Source organism: Cheilinus undulatus, linkage group 13, assembly GCF_018320785.1.
Source record: "Cheilinus undulatus linkage group 13, ASM1832078v1, whole genome shotgun sequence".
NCBI classification, from domain to species: Eukaryota; Metazoa; Chordata; class Actinopteri; order Labriformes; family Labridae; genus Cheilinus; species Cheilinus undulatus.
Genome location: NC_054877.1, coordinates 295,128 through 313,193, shown reverse-complemented (window position 1 = coordinate 313,193; position 18,066 = coordinate 295,128). Strand labels below are relative to the sequence as shown.

The 18,066-nt window shown below is 39.5% G+C and overlaps 1 protein-coding gene and 1 long non-coding RNA gene across 2 annotated transcripts in view; both read right to left on the bottom strand.

Annotated features, from left to right (window-relative positions):
• Positions 1-18,066, bottom strand: part of LOC121519840 (scavenger receptor cysteine-rich type 1 protein M130-like) — a 46,703-nt gene that overhangs the window by 13,348 nt on the left and 15,289 nt on the right. The window lies entirely within an intron of this gene.
• LOC121519711 lies at positions 4,103-16,593 on the bottom strand. Its single transcript, XR_005992733.1, has 14 exons — positions 16,469-16,593; positions 15,782-15,909; positions 15,455-15,669; positions 15,233-15,277; positions 14,747-14,809; positions 8,801-8,878; positions 6,801-7,052; positions 6,426-6,596; positions 6,241-6,336; positions 5,462-5,633; positions 5,158-5,330; positions 4,995-5,059; positions 4,429-4,643; positions 4,103-4,302 (listed from the first exon to the last, which is right to left on the bottom strand). It is a non-coding gene; the product is annotated as an uncharacterized LOC121519711 (long non-coding RNA).

Sequence of the window (18,066 nt, the reverse complement as noted above, 5' to 3'; positions counted from 1 at the left end):
AAAGCATCTATGTGTGTATCTCAGAGGAAAACACACTTGTCTTTCTCTCTCTAATTTTTCAATTTAGGAGCATGCACTCCTTGGGGAAAAAAAATACCGTCAAGCACTGCAAGTGAATAAACTGACAACCAAAGAAGACAATATTTAAACATTTAGAACATGAGCCCTGCAATCTGAGGAAAATATATTGTTTGTATGCCCTGCAAATTGTCATTCATACCTCAGTCTCCGTTTAACTGTACTGACTGATACATCCAGGATTTCAGCAATTTGTGCAATTACAAATCCACATGAAAGCAGGAATCTCAGGTGTTCTTCAGTGATTAGGTAGCTGATCGACCAAAATCACCTGTCTGGACCAATGGGGCTTGACATCCAGAGGTACCTAATGTTGCAAAAAGAGATTTAATGACAAGGTATGAACTAGAATGCATGCATGTCAGCCACTATCCCGAAGATCACACTGAGACAGTCCATGTCTTCCTGAGGCTAATTTAAGCCAACTGCAGACAGGATTGATAGTGCTCTCCTGATTAGGCCTATATTTTATTACACTCACACAGGTGGAGCTGTGGAGGTGCATGGACATTTAACTTTTATAAAGGGATGGTTAGGTGTATTGCCCTGGTGTTTTTAGTTGTTTTAAATACAATGCATTTAAAGCAACACTATGTCATTTTTATATTATCTTTATGTTATATAAGAATATTTAGCTTGAATGAATACTGATATGTCCTCCTCCAGGAATATCACCAACTTAACGGCAGGTGTTCCAGTCAATATTTTAATAGGAAATAGTTTAAACTGGTTAAACAGACGAAAATAACAAAACATTAATCAAGACCTCATAATTCCTAATTTCAAGAAATTGATAATTAGAGATGGTTATGGTAAGGGATGCAGTAGAGGTTGGAGTCTGGCAATTCTAGTGACAATGTCAGGATTTATATCAGTTTGAGATTAAGTCTTTCTGGGGAAAACCTGGTCTTATCTGGAGAGATGGTATTCATCCCACTTTGGATGGAACCGCTCTCATATCTAAGAACCTGGCCAAGTTTGTTAGGGGTCTTAAACCATGACAACCCAGAGATGGGATCAGGAAGCAGAGTCGCAGTTTAATACACCTGTCTGCGCTCCTGTACAATCACAGGCACTTTCACACTCATTTATATTGGTCAGACCTACCTCCTGAACATCAGTTAAGCATGTTGAAAACAAGTTCACCTTTAAGTGTCTCCAGACTTGAAAACCTTGACTTAACACATGAGGTAATCTCTAGCAGACATTACAACTGTCCTGTCTATCCCAACCTCAACACTTACTTCTTAAACAAGATCTAACTAGATGTTTGTAATAAGCCTGGAATGTATTCATCTTTTTTCTTCTTAAGGATGCTGCTGAGATATTTCATTTTCTTTTATTTGTCTAATGCATTACAGTTTTCTGTTGTTTTTTGTGTGTGTGTGAATTATGCCTTGCAATGAAAAGCTCTTTGAATTGCATTTACTTGTACATTGTGTGACTGACTGACAAGAGAGATAGCCCAGTGTATGAATCAAAGAAAATACCTTTATCTTGAGTTGACAAAGCTGTTTGCACTACTTGAATAAAACCGGTCACTAATGGAAGGAGTTCATCTGCATCATCCAGTGGGAGAATCCTCCCTCTTGCCCATCTGATGCTCCTCTCAAGGGTCTCCAGTCTAAGGAATTAACAACAAGATGGGACATTTCAGACAAATTAATCTTAATAACATTAAATGTTGCATTCCCAACAAACTTAAGAATACGACATTTTAGAATCTTTAAATCCACTTGAACACAATTGTGTGGAGCATGACTGAGAATGACTCTCTCGTTGCAAGCACCTCTCATGTTGTACAGGTGCCTCATACCTCTACATGGCTGGTTTGCACATTTATCACCAATTTGTGTGAGCAAAGTGACCGAGATTGGGGGCTAGTGATCGTGGATTAAAACTACCTATAAACATCCTAAAAAAAGTTTTAAAGCTCTGGATCATTGGGACTAACGTTGCTGCCATTTCTCCCTCTGTCATTGCTACCAGAACTGCTACAGCCATTACTTTGTACAAGCCAGCCGTCCTTGGGTCCAGCTGCAGACCCCCACTCTCAGCCGACTCTCTTGGAGGCTCCACTTTGCCATCACCACCACCGTCAGAAGGAAGTGACGTCAGGATATGAAGTAAAAAAAACAAAACAAAAATATAATCGAGAGCACTGCCTTCAAAGTTACATTGGGTAGACACTTCTGGGTTTTCTGCGTTTCTGCATATGTTGTGTTATTGATGACATGCATTTTGTTTCTTCAATCAACCGCTATTGAGGAATCAGATTAACCAAAGTAATCAAAACGCAAAAAATCTGGAAGTGTAACTTTGAACAAGTACCTAACAAGTTTTGTGTTCATGACCTGTGGACAAATGGCACGAAGGAAAACACATTCCAGCGATCTGTTACAAACTGGACCGCGGCCTCCCTGTACTGGACCCCACCAATATCACCATCACTGACCAGTTACAAAAACTCACCTCCACAGATGTGCTGAAAATCCTTATTTAAAAACATTATCAATAAGGTTACATAGCCTAAAACATGTAACCTTATGATAAAGCATGTAGGAGCACGACATATCTTCTTAATAAAGGAGGTTGGCCCAGCTAGGGAATCATTTTGCTGGCAGTCAATTTCGTGGAATTTATTGTAAATTTAACCATTTGGAATGTATTTATTAATAATATTGGAGTCTTTAGTATCTACCAAATAATAGAAAACACCTCCCAGCCTCCCAGTTGGCGTTAGTGAAACACCTCAAAAGACGGTAAATTCAAGGTGAATTTGAGGTGTAATGTTAAGGTTGGCAGCAGTTTGCACAACTGCTAATCCTATAGCCGTCCACTGTAGCGTTACTTCAGACATGTAAAAATGTAATTGGTGATTAATGAATGTTTTACCATTAAATATGTGCTCAGCCGCATGGAGAATATTTACAATTTGCTACAATACCACGCCAAACACCCTTTGTTAGCTTGCTAATAGCATACATTTATTCATTTGGAGTCGAACGTAAAGTAGTATTACCTTCTAAGCACTGGTCGCAGGACGTCACTGGAAACATTATCCGTGAGGAAAAGTCTGGAACTTTCTGCATATGTAGCTTTACGGTGTTCAAGAAATGTTGAAAGAGACATGACCTTTGTTCCATGTTTCCCGCTCGCATCTAAATGTGGTCTGGAAAAACAATGGGCTTTTTTTACGCTGCGTGTTCTGAGAGCGGAAGTAGGCACAGGCAGTGGAGACCACTTCCGCTCTCGGACCGCGCTGATTGAAATGGGCCCAATGGCTGCGTCCGGAACCACACACTCATTCCCTACTCCCTATCCACTGTCTAGTGAGCAGTATATAGAGGACTATCTAGTGGACTCAACTGCAGAAATTATTTCAGACACAGCCATTGTTTTTCAAAACCAGATCCTACGGAAGCCTTTAGCATTGCAATTTTAACTCACCGCAACTTAATACACATCGCCACCTACTGGCCAAATTAATATAGAGCTGTGTCAGGCAGACTCAAACATAAGTAGCACAAACCTTGCTGCTCAAAAGGACATTTTTATGGACATTGGGAAATGTGCACCACTTTTCCCAAAAAAAAACAAGTTTTCATACTCTGATCTGTGCAGCAGTTAATTATAGGAGTTACACTTTCAAACAGCAGTGCTCAAATTCTGTAAAATGTCTAAATACGTTTTAATTAAGAGATCTTTCACATTTTGTGTTAGGACTAACTACAGACCTTTAAGTAGACATAACCTACATTTCTAAGATGCAAGGATTCCAGAAACAATAGCAGGTCGACATGCCCACCAGCTAAAGCTTAAAGACTACTTGAGCATGTGCGTAATTTTCTAATGTCCTACTATAGTGACTCTTTGGTTACTTGTAATAGCATACACATCGAATAATAGAAAGAAAAATGCAACAGGTTTGAATCATATTCAGTCATTTAATAACCAAACAAATACAGCCGTTATTAAATTAGCTGTCAGTGACCTTGAGCCAGACCAAACCTGGGAGCTTGAATAATGCCCTCACACATGAACTTGGTGAATTGTACATAAGTGCCATGGATCGGCAGTTTCAAATTGACAAGGCAGGTGTTGGCTTCAGGGTACTTCCGCCCTGTCTCGTGAATGAACATCAGCGTTGGGTGAGGGGAAAAACCAAGAGCTGGCACTCAGCTGGCACCAGGATTTGTTCCATTGTGATCTCAAACACACCATCTGTAAAATTGTACAGTAATACAACAATTAACAGCTGATAATTCAGGATTGTCAGGAAAGGTCAGAGTGGCTAAAATGAAATCTCAAAATACTCAGCACAACCCTTAGAGTGAATCATTCAGTTACCTTCAATATCTAGTAGGAAGTCTCTCCAGTACCCTTCCACTCTCTTCTCTTTTCGCCACTGGTTGCTTTCAGGATGGGACAGTGTTGCTTTGAACAGGGAGATCAAATCTGTAGCCTTTAAAGGCCTCTCTGATGAAGAAAACACCTCCTTGAAGATGCTGGGGTGAATTTTCATCAGGTCCAGGAGACCAAGTGTGTTCAGTCCTTCAGCAAGTCTGTAAAGAACAACTAAAATTGAAAGGACATATATAGATCTATCTATACACACACACACCCACACACGTATAGAAAACAAAACAAGTGATGTATAAGAAAGCATGTTCAGAGAAATGCATGTTAGCCCAACACATCCAAGTGATGAGAACTAAGCAATTGCAAAAGGGTAAGTGAATCAGGAGTGCCACACAATTGATCGTCATTACCCAGTTAAGTATCCTTTAACAAAGACAGGCCTAACACATTGTGAACAGTCAAACTTTGGCCCCAATCAAACAGAAGCAAGTGCACAATATTAGACAACAGTATGTGGCACTGTGAAGGTTTGTTTTTCAGCAATAAATACTTACTTTCCAGCTCACCCAAGCATCACCCCCCCAAAAAACATGTAAAATCTGGTCCAACTGCTGTAGCACTGTCATGAACAAAATGAAGGATTTAAAATCGTTAACACAATTTACAATTTATAGACACCATAACAGGTTAACTGTGGGACTGTACTCAAATACTCACTGTTGCAAGGCTTCCTTTGTCCTCCCTTCCACGTAGAAACTTGTGGCAGCCTGAACCAACTGGTCCCGTCCCTCCATGGTGGTGATATGCCTCAGGGACCCCAACAACGATAGGCTCTCTGCAGCTTCCTCAATAGCAGCCCTAGCTGTTGTAATATCAACTGCCTCACTGATCTTTAAGACATCATTGACAGTACATTTGTAGAAGCAGGCCTTTGAGATACTTCACAAATTATATATATATATATATATATATATATATATTTTTTTTTTTTTAAAAGCAAGTAAGGACTAAATTGACAAACCTTTTTGAGTTTCAACTGCAAATCCTGATCTGCTACTTCTTTGAGAGTGGGTGGTGATGTAGATGTAGAGCAAAGGTTTTGGTAGAGCCTCTCGGAAAAAAAGAAGGCGACACTCCTCCATGCACCAGTGTGATCATCACTTCATATGTTCTGTAGAGACCTCTGTGTAATGCTGCAAAAATGGAAATGATGAACAAGAGATTTTCCAGTAGACAACAGTTGGCAAATATCCACAGGATAAGGTGTTTACAACAAACTCAAATCTAAAATTTCAACAAATGCAGGCCCTGTAAATAGGGTGCTGTCTTTGAGAGCCATCATAAGCAGTGGGAAAAACTCCCGTGTAGGGCCCCCCTCGTCCACTGAACCCTCTGCTTGCATGAAGTCATCCATACATATGACACTTAATTTGGCTTCTGGATTGAAACTCCTCCTTGCAAAGGCTGGATGGCACCATCCATTATGTTTTCTCTGCATACATTTATCATATTAGAGCTGGGTATCTCCTCAATACAGACCTTTGATGCTAGAGTGGTCAGCAAGGTTTTAGGTCTGATCTAGAACAATAACACACAAAGGTAACCGGTTGTTATGTCCATGCCTGTTGGCAGCTGATGGAACCATTTTGCAGGTGGTGTTTTGCAACATCCAAAACAGTTGCATTACCATGTAAATATACAGTATTTAATCTCTATGAAGCACTCGATTGGCCTGCTGGCCTTGGCTCATTCAATACAGTAAATTATGTATTAATAGTGAAGTAGGAAACTACCACTTACATTCACATGACTCAAATCCTGGATGCCAGCAGTTGTATCCAAGGGCATGGATGAGATGTTTTGAGGAGTGTTCTCTTCTTCCAGAACCAGAGTGTCCTGGCAAAGAACAAAAATTCAAACCTGAGTAAACTCAATTACCATTAAATAATGAAGTTTTAAATTAGATAGTAATACAGGAGTCTCACAGCAATGTCTGTGTCCATTACGTCATCCCAGATTACAAAAACAGTGCAGGATTCATTGATATGATCAATTATTCTGCCCATTGTTGTACTTCTTATTGGTGATGCCCTGGCTCTCTGAATAGAGAACACCTCTGTTGCCATGTCATCTGAGCCAACAAAGTCAAATAGATGCTTCAAAAAAAAGAAAAAATATATTAATGCTGAGCCAACATAATCTCCTTGTTAGAAGTTCTTGTACAATTAAAGAAAAACAAAAAGTACATTGACAGTGTTTTCATTTACTTTAAATCCTTAGTTTTAAATTTTGGGGATTTTTCTAAATCAGCAATAATGCACCATGAGGTATCCCGATATCTAAATACAGTTTTCAAGTACCTGAATTGGCTGCATGAGGTGAAATCTCCTCCTTACAGCATGACCATCAGGATATTTCACCTGCAGTGGAATGCCATCCTGCGGCTTGGCGTGATTGCTTAAATTAAGCCGTCTTCTCTCCAAAGCCGGTCAAAAGAGAACAAAAAAATAAAATAAACCTGTCTATGCTTAATTCAATTAAAAAACAAATGAGTTACACTATGCCTCTTTGAGTTTTCTGGAAACGTCTGCTTCTCTGTGCTGTGCCTGGTCCTGTGGGGGGAACAAAACATCCAAATTATTTATTTATATATATACAGTTGAAACCAGAAGTTTACATACACTATATAAAAAGGCACATAAACTTTTTTTTCTCACCGTCTAACATTAAATCAGGTTAAACTTTTCCTGTTTTTGGTCAATTAGGATTACCAAAATTATTTCTATTTGCTAAATGCCAGAATAATGAGAGAGATCATTTTTTAGACAATTTTTTATTATTTTCTTGAGAGTCAGAAGTTTACATACATTTCATTAGTATTTGGTAGCATTGCCTTTTGGATATGCTTCCACAAGCTTCTCACAATAGTTTGCAGGAATTTTGGCCCATTCCTCCTGGCAGAACTGGTGTAACTGAGCCAAGTTTGTAGGCCGCCTTGCTCACACATGCCTTTTCAGCTCTGCCCATAAATTTTCAGTGGGATTGAGATCAGGGCTTTGTGATGGCCACTCCAAAACATTGACTTTGTTATCCTTAAGCCACTTTGTAACCAGTTTGGCAGTATGCTTAGGGTCATTGTCCATTTGGAAAACCCATTTGCGCCCAAGCTTTAACTTCCTGGCTGATGTCTTGAGATGTTGCTTCAGTATTTCCACATAATGTTCTTTCCTCATGATGCCATCTATTTTGTGAAGTGCACCAGTCCCTCCTGCAGCAAAACAACCCCACAACATGATGCTGCCACCCCCATGTTTCACAGTTGGGATGGTGTTCTCAGGCTTGCAAGCTTCCCCCTTTTTTCTCCAAATGTAACGATGGTCATTATGGCCAAAAAGTTCAATTTTAGTTTGGTCAGACCACAGAACATGTCTCCAAGAATGAAGGTCTTTGTCCCTGTGTGCATTTGCAAACTGTAATCTGGCTTTTTTATGTTTCTTTTGGAGTAATGGCTTCTTCCTGGGAGAGTGGCCTTTCAGCCCATGTGGGTACAGGACTTGTTTGACTGTTGATAATGACACACTCTTACCAGCTTCAGCCAGCATCTTCACAAGGTCTTTTGCTTTTGTTCTTGGGTTGAGATGCACTTTTTGGACCAAAGCACGTTCATCTCTGGGACACAGAACCCGTCTCCTTCCTGAGCGGTATGATGGCTGGACATTCCCATGGTGTTTATACTTGTGTATAATTGTTTGAACAGATGAACGTGGCACCTTCAGGCATCTGGAAATTGCACCCAAGGATGAACCAGACTTGTGCAAGTCCACAATTCTCTTCCTGATATCTTGGCTGATTTCTTTTGATTTTCCCATGATGTTACACAAAGAAGCAGTGTGTTTCAGGTGTGCCTTAAAATACATCCACAGGTGTGCCTCTAATTAACTCAAATGTTGTCAATAAACCTATCAGAGGCTTCCAAAGACATGACATCATCATCTGGGCTTTCCCAGATTGTTTAAAGGCATAGTAATCTTAGTTTATGTAAACTTCTGACTCTCAAGAAAATCATAAAAAAATGTCTAAAAAATGATCTCTCTCATTATTCTGGCATTTAGCAAATAGAAATAATTTTGGTAATCCTAATTGACCAAAAACAGGAAAAGTTTAATCTGATTTAATGTTAGATGGTGAGAAAAAAAAGTTTATGTGCCTTTTTATATAGTGTATGTAAACTTCTGGTTTCAACTGTATATATATGTATGTATATATATATATATATATATATATATATATATATATATATATATATACACACACACACATACAGTATATACATTTTATAAAAATGGCTGACTGTGCCTACCCTTTCTTGGTCAGTCTGCGGACTCTTAAGGTATTCCTCATCTTGTCTTGCGCAAAGGGCACGCCACTCATGTAAATCCTATTGGGCAACATTAAGAAATGTAAAAACATTCAACCGATTTATGATTGACTTTGTATTATATTCAAAGTCCCTCATATGATACTCAGAAAAGACAAAAGCTTACATCAGCAAAATCATCTGACTACTTCCACTCCATCATCTGTTACTTCCACTCCATCATCTGCTACTTCCACCCATCATCTGCTACTTCCACTCATCATCTGCTACTTCTACTCCATCATCTGTTACTTCTACTCATCATCTGTTACTTCTACTCCATCATCTGTTACTTCTACTCCATCATCTGTTACTTCCACTCATCATCTGCTACTTCCACTCCATCATCTGCTACTTCCACTCATCATCTGCTACTTCCACTCCATCATCTGCTACTTCTACTCCATCATCTGCTACTTCTACTCCATCATCTGCTACTTCCACTCATCATCTGCTACTTCTACTCCATCATCTGCTACTTCCACTCATCATCTGCTACTTCTACTCCATCATCTGCTACTTCTACTCCATCATCTGCTACTTCCACTCATCATCTGCTACTTCTACTCCATCATCTGCTACTTCTACTCCATCATCTGCTACTTCCACCCATCATCTGCTACTTCCACTCATCATCTGCTACTTCTACTCCATCATCTGCTACTTCCACTCATCATCTGCTACTTCTACTCCATCATCTGCTACTTCTACTCCATCATCTGCTACTTCCACTCATCATCTGCTACTTCCACTCCATCATCTGCTACTTCCACTCATCATCTGCTACTTCCACTCCATCATCTGCTACTTCCACTCATCATCTGCTACTTCTACTCCATCATCTGCTACTTCTACTCCATCATCTGCTACTTCCACTCATCATCTGCTACTTCTACTCCATCATCTGCTACTTCTACTCCATCATCTGCTACTTCTACTCCATCATCTGCTACTTCTACTCCATCATCTGCTACTTCTACTCCATCATCTGCTACTTCTACTCCATCATCTGTTACTTCCACTCCATCATCTGCTACTTCTACTCCATCATCTGCTACTTCTACTCCATCATCTGCTACTTCCACTCATCATCTGCTACTTCTACTCCATCATCTGCTACTTCCACTCCATCATCTGCTACTTCTACTCCATCCTCTGCTACTTCTACTCCATCATCTGCTACTTCTACTCCATCATCTGTTACTTCCACTCCATCATCTGCTACTTCTACTCCATCCTCTGCTACTTCTACTCCATCATCTGTTACTTCTACTCCATCATCTGCTACTTCTACTCCATCATCTGCTACTTCTACTCCATCATCTGTTACTTCTACTCCATCATCTGCTACTTCTACTCCATCATCTGCTACTTCTACTCCATCATCTGTTACTTCTACTCCATCATCTGTTACTTCCACTCCATCATCTTCTACTCCATCATCTGCTACTTCTACTCCATCATCTTCTACTCCATCATCTGCTACTTCTACTCCATCATCTGCTACTTCTACTCCATCATCTGTTACTTCTACTCCATCATCTGCTACTTCTACTCCATCATCTTCTACTCCATCATCTTCTACTCCTTCATCTGTTACTTCCACTCCATCATCTGCTACTTCTACTCCATCATCTTCTACTCCATCATCTTCTACTCCTTCATCTGTTACTTCCACTCCATCATCTGCTACTTCCACTCCATCATCTGCTACTTCTACTCCATCATCTTCTACTCCATCATCTTCTACTCCTTCATCTGTTACTTCCACTCCATCATCTGCGACTTCCACTCCATCATCTGCTACTTCTACTCCATCATCTTCTACTCCATCATCTGTTACTTCCACTCCATCATCTGCTACTTCTACTCCATCATCTTCTACTCCTTCATCTGTTACTTCCACTCCATCATCTGCTACTTCTACTCCATCATCTGCTACTTCTACTCCATCATCTTCTACTCCATCATCTGCTACTTCTACTCCATCATCTGCTACTTCTACTCCATCATCTGTTACTTCTACTCCATCATCTGCTACTTCTACTCCATCATCTGCTACTTCTACTCCATCATCTTCTACTCCATCATCTGCTACTTCTACTCCATCATCTGTTACTTCTACTCATCATCTGCTACTTCTACTCCATCATCTGTTACTTCTACTCCATCATCTGCTACTTCTACTCCATCATCTGCTACTTCTACTCCATCCTCTGTTACTTCTACTCCATCATCTGCTACTTCTACTCCATCATCTGTTACTTCTACTCCATCATCTGCTACTTCTACTCCATCATCTGCTACTTCCACTCATCATCTGCTACTTCTACTCCATCATCTGCTACTTCCACTCCATCATCTGCTACTTCCACTCATCCTCTGCTACTTCCACTCCATCATCTGCTACTTCTACTCCATCATCTGCTACTTCCACTCCATCATCTGCTACTTCCACTCATCCTCTGCTACTTCCACTCCATCATCTGCTACTTCTACTCCATCATCTGCTACTTCCACTCCATCATCTGCTACTTCCACTCATCCTCTGCTACTTCCACTCCATCATCTGCTACTTCCACTCCATCATCTGCTACTTCCACTCCATCATCTGCTACTTCCACTCCATCATCTGCTACTTCCACTCATCATCTGCTACTTCCACTCATCCTCTGCTACTTCCACTCCATCATCTGCTACTTCCACTCCATCATCTGCTACTTCTACTCCATCATCTGCTACTTCCACTCATCATCTGCTACTTCCACTCATCCTCTGCTACTTCCACTCATCATCTGCTACTTCTACTCCATCATCTGCTACTTCCACTCCATCATCTGCTACTTCCACTCATCATCTGCTACTTCTACTCATCATCTGCTACTTCTACTCATCATCTGCTACTTCTACTCATCATCTGCTACTTCTACTCCATCATCTGTTACTTCCACTCATCATCTGCTACTTCTACTCCATCATCTGCTACTTCTACTCCATCATCTGTTACTTCTACTCCATCATCTGCTACTTCTACTCCAACATCTGCTACTTCTACTCCATCATCTGTTACTTCTACTCATCATCTGCTACTTCTACTCCAACATCTGTTACTTCTACTCCATCATCTGTTACTTCTACTCATCATCTGTTACTTCTACTCCATCATCTGTTACTTCTACTCATCATCTGCTACTTCTACTCCAACATCTGTTACTTCTACTCCATCATCTGTTACTTCTACTCATCATCTGTTACTTCTACTCCATCATCTGTTACTTCTACTCCATCATCTGCTACTTCTACTCCATCATCTGCTACTTCTACTCCATCATCTGTTACTTCTACTCCATCATCTGTTACTTCTACTCATCATCTGTTACTTCTACTCCATCATCTGTTACTTCTACTCCATCATCTGCTACTTCTACTCCATCATCTGTTACTTCTACTCATCATCTGTTACTTCTACTCCATCATCTGTTACTTCTACTCCATCATCTGTTACTTCTACTCATCATCTGCTACTTCTACTCCATCATCTGTTACTTCTACTCCATCATCTGTTACTTCTACTCCATCATCTGCTACTTCTACTCCATCATCTGTTACTGCTACTCATCATCTGTTACTTCTACTCCATCATCTGCTACTTCTACTCCATCATCTGTTACTTCTACTCCATCATCTGTTACTTCTACTCCATCATCTGCTACTTCTACTCCATCATCTGTTACTTCTACTCCATCATCTGTTACTGCTACTCATCATCTGTTACTTCTACTCCATCATCTGTTACTGCTACTCATCATCTGCTACTTCTACTCCATCATCTGTTACTGCTACTCATCATCTGCTACTTCTACTCCATCATCTGTTACTTCTACTCCATCATCTGTTACTTCTACTCCATCATCTGCTACTTCTACTCCATCATCTGTTACTGCTACTCATCATCTGCTACTTCTACTCCATCATCTGTTACTTCTACTCCATCATCTGTTACTTCTACTCCATCATCTGCTACTTCTACTCCATCATCTGCTACTTCTACTCCATCATCTGTTACTGCTACTCATCATCTGCTACTTCTACTCCATCATCTGTTACTTCTACTCCATCATCTGTTACTTCTACTCCATCATCTGCTACTTCTACTCCATCATCTGTTACTTCTACTCCATCATCTGTTACTTCTACTCCATCATCTGTTACTTCCACTCATCATCTGCTACTTCTACTCATCATCTGTTACTTCTACTCCATCATCTGTTACTTCTACTCCATCATCTGCTACTTCTACTCATCATCTGCTACTTCTACTCCATCATCTGTTACTTCCACTCATCATCTGCTACTTCTACTCCATCATCTGTTACTTCCACTCATCATCTGCTACTTCTACTCCATCATCTGCTACTTCTACTCCATCATCTGCTACTTCTACTCCATCATCTGTTACTTCTACTCCATCATCTGTTACTTCTACTCCATCATCTGCTACTTCTACTCCATCATCTGTTACTGCTACTCATCATCTGCTACTTCTACTCCATCATCTGTTACTTCTACTCCATCATCTGTTACTTCTACTCCATCATCTGCTACTTCTACTCATCATCTGCTACTTCTACTCCATCATCTGTTACTTCCACTCATCATCTGCTACTTCTACTCCATCATCTGTTACTTCTACTCCATCATCTGTTACTTCTACTCCATCATCTGTTACTTCTACTCCATCATCTGTTACTTCTACTCCATCATCTGTTACTTCTACTCCATCATCTGTTACTTCTACTCCATCATCTGTTACTTCTACTCCATCATCTGTTACTTCTACTCATCATCTGCTACTTCTACTCCATCATCTGTTACTTCTACTCCATCATCTGTTACTTCTACTCCATCATCTGTTACTTCTACTCCATCATCTGTTACTTCTACTCCATCATCTGTTACTTCTACTCCATCATCTGTTACTTCTACTCCATCATCTGTTACTTCTACTCCATCATCTGTTACTTCTACTCCATCATCTGTTACTTCCACTCATCATCTGCTACTTCTACTCCATCATCTGTTACTTCTACTCCATCATCTGTTACTTCTACTCCATCATCTGTTACTTCTACTCCATCATCTGTTACTTCCACTCATCATCTGCTACTTCTACTCCATCATCTGTTACTTCTACTCCATCATCTGTTACTTCTACTCCATCATCTGTTACTTCTACTCATCATCTGTTACTTCTACTCCATCATCTGTTACTTCTACTCCATCATCTGTTACTTCTACTCATCATCTGCTACTTCTACTCCATCATCTGTTACTTCTACTCCATCATCTGTTACTTCTACTCCATCATCTGCTACTTCTACTCCATCATCTGTTACTTCTACTCCATCATCTGTTACTTCTACTCCATCATCTGCTACTTCTACTCATCATCTGCTACTTCTACTCCATCATCTGTTACTTCCACTCATCATCTGCTACTTCTACTCCATCATCTGTTACTTCTACTCCATCATCTGCTACTTCTACTCATCATCTGCTACTTCTACTCCATCATCTGTTACTTCTACTCCATCATCTGTTACTTCTACTCCATCATCTGCTACTTCTACTCCATCATCTGTTACTTCTACTCCATCATCTGTTACTTCTACTCCATTATCTGCTACTTCTATCCATCATCTGCTACTTCCACCATGTCTGTGTCATGAGATTCCTGTACAACCTGTAAAACTTCCTGAAACACATCAATAAATGTGATATAGCAATGTCAACAATTTACTAACACTTCCAAAATGGTGATGTTAGGTAATAATTGTCACAGATAAATGCTCATTACATAATGCAAAGAGTGCTGATAACTGTACTTACATCCCTCTCCATTGTATGAGGCCTCTCTTGGGAGTTATGTGAAGTTTGGACCACCTGTACATCCTTCAAAACACCAGAACAGAACCCCATTTTTTGCAAATGATGTGCATATATATGAAGTATACAATAAGCCCATAAACAGCTTTAAAAAGGCACGGTTGGTAATGTAGAAAATCTAGTAAGTTTTGCCATAAGTTATTTATTGCTGTTGGGGTGTAAAGACCATTTCAAAAAATATATAAAAAAGTGTTCATTGGAAATGGTTACTAACACTGCCTTTAAATGGAGCGTACACAGGTATTGATAAAGGTGCCTACATCATCTTGGTACAGGTTTTGGCTAGAGCCCAAGACTTATTCTGCAGCATAAAGAGACCAAAATAATGTAGGCCTATTGGTTAATCGATCATCTGGATGTTAATACCTATAATATACTGCTAAAATGTTGCTTGTCACAGATTTGTAAGATGGTAAAAAATATTCTTACATTACTCCCATCTTGCTGTTCTCCAACCTCCTCTGCCAGACTCTCCTTTAAAAAGTAGGGAGTAAATGTTACTATGACATAATTCAGTTATATGCATCAGTAGGAATCACCAAATCCACTTGAACAGGTCAACCCAATACAGTGACAATTAGATTTACACATTAAAAATTCAGTTTATGATTAAACACAACATCAGCTCAAGGTATGGTCAATGTGAAGTACCTTTGGGAGTATATATAAAGCTGATCGATTAAGCTCTCTGCTGGCTTTCAGCACAGATGGTGACAGTGGAGAAACTTGAAGTCTTGAAATTTTTTTATGACAATCTACCCTTGCCAACTCAAAATCAGTGCTGCCCATTCTCGGAAACGCATTTCTGAGGACACCATGGAACTCCTGACAAGGACACTGGCACCTTTATTTTCTCAAAGCTTCTGCTACAATGCAAATTGCATAAAAGAAAATCACTACAAACAAGTCACTTGTGCAACATTCTCTTACAGCAACATATAATGTAGTCTATGCATTATCAAACATATTGTAACATACCTTTTTGTGGATGGGATGTTTCCATATCAGGATGGAGGAGGAGACCAACTCTGAAAGTGGCAAGTCTTGTTTGCCCCCTCCTCCATGGCTCTCTTTTGGAGGCAGCATTTTGCCTGAACATCCTCAACCTCAAAAAGTGACAGAAAAAAAGCCTATTTTACCAAGGTTTCCTAAAAGAATAAATTGTAATCAAAATGGAGTAGATAACCTACACATAAAATACTGGGTCCAACCGTTTTAAAAACCTCCTTAAAAACTGTAGTAAATGTAGGCCTATTACCAAACTGTCATTTCACTGCTATCGATAAATATTTAAAAATGAGCTGTTCAAACGGCGTCCTAAGGAGTCCTCTATGTTATAAAACCTTAAATGGCTGAAATCTTTCTATCCAACGTGTCATTTCCAAGCATGGCATTTTTGCCAAGTTAGCTTGCTAAAGGCTAATGTTAGCCAACACTACAACGCACACTTCAACCATGGACGCAGTAACGTTACAAGAATCGTAACCTCCCTGATGAAATGAGTGTATTTTATTATTTTATCAACATTACTTAAATGATTTACTTAAACTACTCCGTCAGTGGTTCATTGTGGTTAGCTTAAGGAGACTCAACATAAATAACGTTACAATACCGACACAAACTTCAACCTTCTGAACCTCACTGTGCATAATTCAAAGTACTTACCTTTCTACAAGACTCTCGGAAGACCTCGGCTGCTCCTGTCTGGTCTGAATTCGTTCAACTATAGCATTAAACCTGCTGCTCATAGCGCTGATGTAATCTCGACTCGACATACTGCACTGTCCGCCACCAACGGATAGCGCTGAAACATGTAGCCACGGCCAGGTCTCATGGTGGCTGCAAATGAGTGGGGGAGGGGAAAATGCGTTGTGATTGGCTGCAGCTTAACAAGCAAATACGCAGCCTGCAACTGACTTGCACCTCTTGCACTTGAGTCAAGCCTGTTTCCTGTTTCTTGTTTTTTTTTTTTCAATTTAGAAATCATACAAATAAGACCAGTGTGCAAATAATACATATTAAAAAATAGCTAAACAAAGTGTATAAAATAATAAATTAAGAATATGTAAAATATCTTGATTGGACATATGAATTCCTTTGAATATGATAATTACAGAGTCTGTATTGTATACACTACCGTACCAAAAACTCAGGACAAGACAACAGCAAGTTCACAAACTTAAAGTTAATAGGTTAACTTGGAGTTAACAGATTGATAGCCAGACCCATGATTTTATTGTCAAATAATGAGAGACGTCTGCTGCTGGAGCCACCAGACCGTTTGTGTTACACCCATAGAATGGGGTGAAATATTTTAAATGAAGGATTAAGATTTGTTCTGCAAGAATAAATGACAAAAATCGATCAGTTTGTTGGTCTTCAGTGGCAGTTTTACTCAGGCTACTCGATATCAACGGCCAGCCAGCAACTTCTATAGCCTACCAACAGATGATTGCATGCATTTATCCTCAAATTAGAAATAAATTAAATTGGGGGATATCTGTAATTATGACAATTAAATGTATACTGTATATAGATTAATCAGCAAATACACGTAGATATAGGTCCACTGTTAGATCTGGAAATATACTATATTGTATAAAGAATAACAGCTGAGCAAATGCATATAAATACACTCTGTGCCACATTTCCATGATCTTGGGTCAGGATGCAATTAAAACTGTTGAACCACATTAATATATTTTAATTTCGCCCAATGCTGGTTTAGGATACAGATGCTTGGGCAGCTGTGGGCTTGGACAGGTAAGAGGGCTGCTGGGGCTGCACAGGTGTTATTACCCATTTTAATGAAATGTATAGCCTTCTAAAGACCTTCAGGATTAGAATGAGAACTTAATAGGTCAAATAGTAATTTAATTTGGATTGCCTGACAACAGATGTAGACTGCTTTAAGTCCTAGGCCACCCTGAAAATTCTTATTAAGCCATTTACCTGAGAAGTAAGTGTTCAGCCAATCATTTAAAGGCAAAGGTTATTTTCACCCTGGTACAAATATCAATGTGTGCTATTACCACTACTTCAGCTGTAGTAACAAATATATCTAGCAGATAAATGTACATTCATGTATTAAAAGTTGAAACCAGAAGAATAGTATGTAAATGTATGTTATCAGATATTTAAAAAATAATTGATACATATGTTAAAATAAATTTTAATCATATTTAGCTGCTCCCCGTGTTGTTTTGGTGAGCTGACTACCCTCACGTGGTACTTTGTTCCAAGACCTCTCTAAAACTGTTATT